Source organism: Cynocephalus volans, chromosome 13 (genome assembly GCF_027409185.1).
Source record: "Cynocephalus volans isolate mCynVol1 chromosome 13, mCynVol1.pri, whole genome shotgun sequence".
Taxonomy (NCBI): Eukaryota; Metazoa; Chordata; class Mammalia; order Dermoptera; family Cynocephalidae; genus Cynocephalus; species Cynocephalus volans.
In genome coordinates this window covers 24,453,495-24,463,918 of record NC_084472.1, presented here as the reverse complement: position 1 = coordinate 24,463,918, position 10,424 = coordinate 24,453,495, and the positions used below count along the sequence as shown (strand labels likewise).

Sequence of the window (10,424 nt, the reverse complement as noted above, 5' to 3'; positions counted from 1 at the left end):
ATTATCATAAACACGGAAAACAAACAAAACTGCTTTTTAAAATAAATTCTCTACAATCCATAAATATAATTAGCATAAACTGAATTAGTGAGGTTTTAACTTATATCAAATATATATAAAGGTAACCAATGATGCTCCTTTTTACACTGGTAGAATTTACCAGACGGTCCATAAAGTTTAGTGGCTTATTAAAATAATGTATGTCAAAAGTTTTCAGTGTCTTATCTGACTTCATTGTGCACTGTACTGATTGTTTGCTACTATTCCTCAGCCTGAATCCTTGGTTATGGAAAAACTTTATCTTTTTATTTTCTTTCCTGCTACGATACATCTGTCAATCCCCTGCCTGGCAAGAATGATGTCTCTGGAATTTTTCTCCACTCTCCCCACTGCATCATTTTCCAATTTCAAAGCTCATCGCTTTCATTCTCCCTGTTGCAACCTACACAGGTTACTTTCTCACATATACTTTATAACAGTCACACAACGTCTCGCTTGCTTACCTTTTCTGCTGTATTGCTTTCCAACTGTTCTTTTTGTTATGCATATTATTAAACCTTCAGTCAGAATAGATGTTGCTTTAAGTGAAAAGAGCAACTTCTACATTTCGCATATACATTCCACAGCACCTCATTAATGCTAAACTCATGGATATCTCATTTTGAACAATGCATTAATGAGGAAGTCATGCCTATTTTATTTATTCTTTTTTAAATGTATGTAAGTTTTGTTTAATACTCTAATAAAGGCTTTTTTAAAAAATCAGCTAAGATATTGAACACTAAAACATTTTAGATTCATCAAATCGATGTTTTAAATAAAGACCTCCAAAAGAACTGTGGTACAATGAGAGTTATATGTTTCCCTGCAAGATGGGATTCTTTTTTAAATCTTGTGTTTTAGGAGTTCCGAGGACAAATCATTTTAGGGCCTAGATCCACAAATCAAATACCACTTTCTCACTTCTTCTCTTTGGTCATCAAACTGTTCTCTAAATTACTCGAAGGATATGGGCTTCAAATATCAGGCGACTGATGTAACTTAGCTATAATAGAGCAATTCAAATTTAGGCACAAATTTGATGTTTGAAACACAAGAGCATGATGTCTTTTAAAAGCATGTTTTAAAAGGTCTATGGTGGTATTTATGCCTTGCCCTTGCAGAGACAGTCACAGCTGCACCCAGGTGGCCCTATAAATGGAAAGGTTCTAATGGCCAGATCCCTGCCGCTGCTGTTGCCCCAGCAGAGACCCACTGAGAGCAGAGCTGATCCTGTCAGGAAAGGCGGAGGACATCCCTGGAAACCCAATGACTGGGGTAGGAACAATTCCACCCCACTTTTTCTCTGCTGTTAGACTGTCATTCTTCATGGGAAACTTCACAAAGACTTCCTTTAAATCAGGTTTTAAATAGATCTATTTGTTTGAATGTTTGTCTTGAGAAATGTTAATGTCAATAGACATGAAACATAAAAAGTAAGAAAGTTTCCACAGCTGTATCAATTTGAGATATGTTGTACATTCTCTCTCCCTCTCCCTCTCCCTCTCCCTCCCCACCCCATCTGTCTGGGATATTTAAAATGCTTTTAACTTAAGGAAGACTGAAAAGTTCTGTAGTAAAGAAATATTTAACTTAGATTAACCTAGTGTTTTCCCAATCTAATTTGAAGTTGGTATTTTTTTTCTCAGGACATCTATAAACATTTCTTAGTAGATTAGTGTTTCACAAGAAATATTTAAGAAACATTTCATGATTTTAATAATTTTTATCATATTGGAAATATGATTCAAGTCTAATAACATTTATTAGACTACATCCCTCCTTCTAACTATTTTACTAACTTCCCTTTTTATATTCATATTACTTATAATTTTTCTTCATCAAATTAAAGGGTGATAAGAATTACTCTTTACTTTTGTTAATGAATAACTTTTAAAGGCAAAGTCATAACTTTTATACAAATATAAAATGAACATATGTTCAAGATCGTATTTAACTCATTGATTAATGAGGCAATCAGTAAGATGTTACAGCCAGATCAAAGAATTCAAAGGATACACAAGTCGAGGTAATCAGGAAAGCTGAAATAATAGCTTCCCCACTGGGCACAATTCACTTGCATTTCTATAGAAAAGAGTAATTTGTACTACTAATTTTTCTACAATTTACACAGCAATAAAATAGTTTAAAGACAATGAACGGTAGAGATAACCCAGAAAGGTACAGGGCACCCAGTAATCATATTTTGCCCATTTCTTTCGCAGATTTTCCTGACACTTTTTAATGCAAAGCAATTTCATTACATTTTACCATTATTTATAAATGCTTTTCTTTGCATTCATTACCCTTATTAAAACCTAATATTTTATGCTTTCATTTTAGATAACTGACAGGTTATTCTGGTGGTTACTGCATACCTAATACTATGCTAAATGCTTGTATGCATTATTTCATTTAACCTCACAAATATGATAATATCGTATCACCAGATGAGGGTACTGGGACTAAGAGTGATTAAGTATACAAGGTCACACAGAAAATAAGAAGCAAAACTAGACTTCACTCCAAAGTTTACATTCCTAACCAACCCATCAACCTACACAAAGTGCTTACAGATAGTAAAATAAACTCACCTTAAGTTTTCTATAAACATGTATTTTACTGCTAAAAGTTGCTTCAACAGAGCATGATAAACTATTTATTTCTAGATCTTACATCTCCCTCAAGACCAGGACTTACATATTCAACTATGTCCTTACCATCTTCATTTGAATGTCTAACTAACACCTCATTTTCCTCAGCCCTATATGCTATCTGTATGCAAATTTCAACATCTCTTCTTCCCAAATTTATTCCAACCTCATCTGCCCTTTTTCATCTTCATTGTGACCACTCTGCTTCATTCAATCATCATTTCTCTTTTTTAGCAGTCAGATCATATTTTGACAATGGTAAAGGAATGGACCAAAAAAAAAAACTTTTTTAGTGTTTTCGACTGTCTTAGATTATTTGTCTACATTGCCAAAGCAACCAGGTAAAAATGAAGAATTTAGCCAAATAATTATTCTGTTGGATTTATACAAAATCAAATAATGACTTTTCCCATTGATTATTATGATAGTTTTTCCAAATAGATCGTCAACTAGTTACCTGGAATGCCAGGTCCCCAAATTTAGGAACAATGTTTTATTCTTATGTCTTTTTTATTCCCAGCCCCAAGCTCAAATCAAAGCATATAATGAGCACTTCTTAAATGGCATTGGTTAAATGAAATGTCATGTTAGATGCAGGCCCAATTCCTGGTTTATATTGTCACATGGTACATTCAATCGATTGTTTATAAGTTAGTTACTACAGCCAATGAAAAATAAAATTCAAGGGCTAATTTAGTTATTTTTTTAGGTAGTCACAGATGCTAAGACCTAAATGGTAGGCAATTTTAGATCATTTAAAAACATCAATTCACAATACCCAAGAATTGCACGATCTAATTTTTAACCCCCATGATGGAATATTTACATATAGTGATTTTGTTAAAGGATAGATGAACTTTGAGAAGAATGAGGGTTGACACACTTTTGGTGAGACTACCTACTTAAAAGTGGATTTTGACAGAAAATTAAATTTCTAGTTTCACAAAATAATTCACTCTCCCATGGAGATTCAAATGGTTATTTTGATCCATTGACTGCATTCTCATACGTTTTCCTGAAGGATTATAAGATTTCTTGAAGATATGCTAGCATATTTTTCAAAAATTCACAAAAAGACAAACTACTCACAAAATAAGCATGAACTTTCTAATATAATAATGTTAAGAATGATAAATGAACTCCAAAATTTTTTTTTTAAACTGAATAGAAAAACAGATGGGAAATTAAGTTGAGGTTCAAAGTAAAGAATATTAGGGTAAAGACCTGGAATCCAGAAACAAGTTCATAGTGTTGAGCAACAATGAAGCCATAAAAGCTAGGTCATATCAATACAATGATCTTATGTTCCAAACCAAAAAGCACAACACATGATACAAGAAATCTAAGTATACCTCATGGAGCACAATGGGATAGCACTTTGGATATGTATTGTTCTGGAAGATCTGAATACATGGTGTCCTAAGTACAAAATCAACATGTCAAGATAGCAGCTAAATTTAAATCAACAAGTCTGTAATCTGTCTGTATCAGGAGAGCTGATACAGCAGTCTCAGCTTCCAAATGAGGACTACTAGAAAGCAAGAAAGCTAGAAAGCTTATTTATCCCTCATCATTCATTATCTACCCCTAAACGATCAGCATTGTCAGTCAATCAATCACCAAGAGTAATTTTATTTAATTTGCAGTAATAAAGACCATTAAGGGGTGAAGACACTAAACAGTTGATCTAATAGGAATATATGACATTAACAAGTAAAAATTAGATTTGCATAAAATACTTCATTGCTGTATAACATGAGGTTCCACTGTACTAAATGATAACCATCTGACACAACAAATTAATGATAGCAGTAGGAATAATGACTATATCTATTTGGTCACTGTTATGGGCTAGGCACTGTGGTACATATATGAGAGGACTTCAAAACGTTTGTGGAAAAATGGAAATAAAAGATAAAAATAAAAAACATAAATTTTATTTCTCAACATAAGTTTTATCAAGTTCAAGACACTTTTGTGATTTCCTGTGCTGTCACAGAGATGCACAAGATGGAACTTAATGCGTTCCTAGGCCACCACAGGCAAGAAGAAGCTGGAGCCACTGTTGCAGGATGAAGACCAGCAGGCAGATCTGACCCACAGCTGCTGCCTGCTCACCAGTGGCACCATTTTCCTGAGCTGTACACCCAATCTCATCAGTTCAGTCATCCATGAGACCATTCACTACCTCGCATAGCACAACATGGTGGATGTATTGGTGACAGTGGCCAGAGGCGTGGAGGAGAATCTCATCAATTGCCTGGCACCCACATACCTAGGAGAGTTCAGGCTCAGAGGGAAGGAGCTCCGGGAGAACCACATTAACAATAACCTGCTAGTGTCCAGTGACACTGCAAGTTTGAGGACTGGCAGATGCCCATTCTGGACCAGATGGTGCTGGAGCAGAATACAGAGGGCAAGAAGTGAACACCTTCCAAGATGATTATTTGGCTTGGCAAGGAGATCAACAACCCAGGGTCAGTGTATTACTGGGCCCAGAAGAATCACAGTCCAGTGTCAAGCCTGGCTCTTGTGGATGGCTCATTGGGTGACGTGATCTCCTTCCATTCCTACAAGAAGCCAGGCCTGGTCCTGTACATAGTCAAAGACCTGAGCATTATCAACACACAGGCCATCTTCACCAAATGCTCTGGAACGATCATCCTGGATGGTGGCCTGGTCAAGCACCACATTGCCAATGCCAACCCTACGCAGAATGGGGCCAACTGTACAGTCTCATCAACATGGCCCAGGAGTTTGACAGCTCTGACTCAGGCACCTGGCCAAATGAGGCTGTCTCTTGGGACAAGATCAGGGGGACACACAGCCTGTCAAGGTCTATGCCAACATCTCCCTAGTCTTCCCCCTGCTCCTGGCAGAAAACTTTGCCCAGAAGGTAGATGCCTTCATACCTGAGGAGAATGAGGACTAAGCAGCTGTGGCCCTAGGGAGCCCTGACCCCCTCCTGTATTTATTTGTTTGCAGACCCAGCCCCTTCCCCACTCCTTGGTCAGTGGCATCTCTGGAATAAATGGTCTTAGTGGTCCAAAAAAAATAGAAAAAAGAAAAGAAAAAGCTTTGGTAAGCAATTTTATCAGCCATTTAGTTCTTCCTAGAGAACTGAGGGTCCAAGGAATTCAACCACGGCAACACAGTCTTTTTCACACTATTAACTGAAGAAAAATGGGTGTTCTCTAAAGACTTTTTAAGATTAGGAAACAAAAAGAAGTCAGAAAGAGCCAAATCAGAACTATAAGGTGGATGCCTAATTATATGCCACTGAAACTCTTGCAAAATTGCCCTTGTATGGTGAGAGAAAGGAGCGAGAGCACTGTCACAGTAGAGAAGAACTCTCTGGTGGAGCATTCCCACGCATTTTTCTGCTAAAGTTTTGGCTAACTTTCTCAAAACACTCTCATAATATGCAGATATCATTCTTTGGCTTTCCAGAAAGTTAACAAACAAAATTCCTTGAGCATCCCAAAAGACTGTTGCCATGACCTCTGCTCTTGACCGATCTGCTTTTTCTTTCACTGAATCACTTCCACCTCTTGGTAGCCATGGCTTGGATTGTGCTTTGTCTTTAGGAAGGTACTGGTAAAGCCATGTTTCATCTCCTGCTACAATTCTTCAAAGAAATGCTGCAGGATCTTGATCCCACTGTCCAACATTTTCATTGAAAGCTCCACTCAGGTCTGCAGGTGATCTGGGCACAACAATTTTGGCACCCATTGAGCAGAAAGTTTGCTCAACTGTAATTTTTCAATCAGAATTGTGTAAGCTGAACCAATTGAGATACCTGTGGTGTTGGCTATCATTTCTGCTGTTAATTTGGGGGCCTCTTCAATTAGGGCACAAACAAGTTTAATTTTCCTCACAAACTGATATGGATGATCGGCTGCTGCAGGCTTCCTCTTCAACAACCTCTCATCCCTTCTAAATACAAGTTATCCATTTGTAAACTGCTGATTCCTTTGGGGTATTGTCCCCCAAAACTTTTCATAAAGTACCAATGGTTTCACCATTCTTCTACCCAAGCTTCACCATAAATTTGATATTTGTTCTTGCTTCAATTTTAGCAGAATTCATGCCCCTCTGGTAGAGGCTCTTTGCAAATTGATGTCTTTAACCTTCTTAGTGCCTCAAACTAGATCCTGCTCAGACATAATAATTTAGTATGATTTTATTTTGGTGCAAAAAAGTTTTGCAATCCTTGCATAGTTGACACACACACACATACACATACACATTTTCCATAAACTTTTGAATACCCCTCATATTATCTGATTCATTTCTCAAAATAGCTCAACACATATGAGGAACATAGTGCTCAAAGGAGTTAAATAACTTTCCAAGGTCACACAACTATTAAAAGATTACTGAAAGAAATGAATGCAGATCAGACTGGGACAATTCTGTGGAAACTAGGACATGATGGCTACCCTAGGAAAAAGCCCCCCTGTAAACCTAATTTTCTTTTCAATGGATATTGTGAGAAACCAAATTATAACAGTGTAGAATAAGCTTTTTAAAGCCAATAAGATTTTAGGAAGATAGGAAACTAATAAAATGGTTACTTTTTTAACTCAAATCATTACACATGATCACTGTAAATATAGCACTTTATTTGGCTTAGAATGATACAGTACATTCTTCATTAAAAGAACCTAAAGTCTTCCATGACTGTTGCAGTGTCTGGGTCCATTCCCTCCCCAAGCACCTTCAGTACCCACAGCCCCGTCATCCACCTTCCATTCTCTTCTATTAACTCCATCTGCAGATGTGTGTGGCAGCCTTTTCTCACTAACAAGAAAACAAATGTCCAAAGTAAGGCTAGGTAGGGCTCATATCTCCAAAACCTGGAATGGTAAGTGCTTAAAAATAAATTTTAAAGAGTAACCAAAAAGTAAAAAATAAAAAAGGAAAAGCAAAGAGAAAAAAGTGAGGGGAGAAGAGAGGGAAGGAATGAATAAAGAAAGGAGAGCTACAGTTTTTATTAAAATTAAAAATTTATCTTAAATTGTTAAAACAGTTCTTTAAAACATAATTTTTTTACAAATATTTCTAAGGGACAATAATCAATAAAAACAACTCATATTTAAAGTTAGTAGGTAATTCAAAATATTATTTCCATGCCATATACATTTAAGTATTATAAGAATTTAATCTACAATGTAAAGAAATGCAAAGATTTAATGTAGAATGTATAATGGCATCAAATCAAATAGGAGAAATGACAGTATTTTTAAAAGTTGAAAACATTGTTTTGTTATTTTAAACTGATTCATGTGACCTTGGCTGCTTTGAGTAAATATACTTCCACTTCAGTTAGGAATTATCTTTCAATAATATGTAGTACTTTTTGTAGTTTTAAAATACTCTTTGAAAGTGAATTTTTGTGTGTTTATTTTTAGTTTGATAGCATGCAAAACATCAAATGTAATGATCAATCTTTATAACAAGGAGTTACAAATAGAAAACTATTCTTAATTACAATTTTATTGCAATTTATTATTATACAGAGGTATTCTGCTTAGATTATGAAACATAAGAACTTAATAAAGGTATCATTAAATTTTTTAACAGTTTTATTGAGAAATAACCAATAAACTACTACACATGTTTAAACTGTACAATTTGACAAGTTTTGATATATCTATACATCCATGAAACTATCACCACAATCAAAATAATGAATATATTTATCATGGCCAAACATTTTCTCATGTCCTTTGGAATTCCTCCCTCCTGCCCTCCCACCCCTTCCTGTCCCACCTCCTCACCCTCTTATCATCAATAATCTGCTTTTTGTCATTGTAGATTTGTTTGCATTTCCTAGAATTTTACATAAACGGAATCATACAGTAGGCACTCTTTATTGTTAGAGCTTCTTTCACTCAGCATTATCAATTAGATTTATTCATATTATGTATCAATATTATATTTTTTAATTGTTGAATAGAATTCCATTGTATGAATATACAACAATTTGCTTCTCCATTCACCTGTTGCTGAACATATTTTTCCAATTTTACGTTAATAAAAATAATGCTGCTATGACCATTTACGTCTAAATCTTTGCATGGGCATATGCTTTAATTTATTTTAGGCAAATACTTAGGATTTAAATGGACAAGTCATATGGTAGGTGTATAACATATTCTTAAGAAACTGCCAAACTATTTTGCAAAATGTTGACACTGTTGCACATTCCCACAGCAGTATATGAGATTTCCAGTTGCTCTAATGTCCTCACTCACCTTTGGTATGGTCAGTGTATTAGTCCGTTTCTGTTGCTTGTAACAAAATATTTGGAACTGGGTAATTTATAAATAAAAACAAAATTTATTGCTTACAGTTTCTGAGACTGGGAAGTCCAAAGTCCAAGGAACACATCTGGTGGTGGTGACAGTGACCCAGGGGTCTCACATTGCAAGATGGTGGAAGCAGAGAGAGAGAGAGACAGACTCTCCTCTCTTCTTTTAAAGCCCTCAGATCTATGCCCATGACCACCATTATTAATCCATTCACTATGGCATGGTCCCACCATCTAATCACCTCTTCAAGGCTCCACCTTTCAATTACCACCCTCTTAACAGTCATAGTGGGGGCCAAGTTTGTAATACATAAAACTTGGGGGATACAATTCAAGTTTCTGTGAGTTTTAGGGGGACATAATTCAGTCCACTACAGTCTTTTTACCATTAGTGACTCTAGTAGGTGTGTAATGTTACCTCCTTTGAGTTTCATTTACAATCCCGTAATGGCTAATGACGTTGACCATCTCTTTATGTGTTTGTCTGCCACCCATTAGATTCTTTGGTGAAATGAAGTGTCTAAACAAATTCTTAAACATCTTTTCCTTACTATTGAGATCTGAAAGTTATTTACATATTCTGGATAAAAATTCATTGTCAGATATATGTTTTGAAAATATTTTTTCCCAATCTGTGGCTTGTCTTTCATTTTCTTAACAGTGTCTTTTAAAGAGCAGACATTCTTGGTTTTTATAAAGTCCAACTTATCAATTTTTTTTTATGTTATAGCTTATGCTTTTGGCATTGTATCTAAGAAATCTTTGCCTAACCCAAGGCCACCAATATTTTCTTCTGTTTACCTTTAAAGATTTTATATTTTTATGTCGACTTTTAAGTTTATGATCCATTTTTAGTTGATTTGAATATACAATGCAAAGAAAGGGACGAAAGATCATATTTTGCATGTGTACTCAATTGTTCCAGCATCATTTGTTGATCTTCTTAACGTATTTTGTTGCTTTGCATTGCTTCGCCCCCCACGAATTTGTCACCCCACTTCCCTTGGGTGACGGAGATGCAAAGGATTACTCAAAGCCCATCTCTTCTGAGCAGTGAGAGGCCCCAAAGTGGTTAATCTCCCTTTGGGATGCTCAAGCGAGAGCCATCCCTTCCTTGGGATATTAACACCAAATTGGGGTTCTCTTCCTGCATTTATTTTCCAGACCAGGAAGTTACAGGAAGAGACATCGGTGGGGTTATAGTTTAACAGTATAGGCTGGTAACTTTCAGTGAAACAAGCCAGATGACATTCCAGTAAGGCAATTAAGTGGTCCTATCAACAACAGCTTGATCTTAGCAAACATTCCTTCCTATATCAATTTCTCAGTATCTTTACATAACAATCAGTAACTAGTCTGTCTTTGAGCCAGCAACCTGCTGTGCCACAATCCTTATCTTGCAACAGAGACTTACA

General features: G+C 35.9%; 1 pseudogene; it reads left to right on the top strand.

Annotated features, from left to right (window-relative positions):
- The first annotated feature begins 1,211 nt into the window (after positions 1-1,211).
- Positions 1,212-5,625, top strand: LOC134361608 (deoxyhypusine synthase-like; annotated as a pseudogene).
- The last annotated feature ends 4,799 nt before the right edge of the window (positions 5,626-10,424 follow it).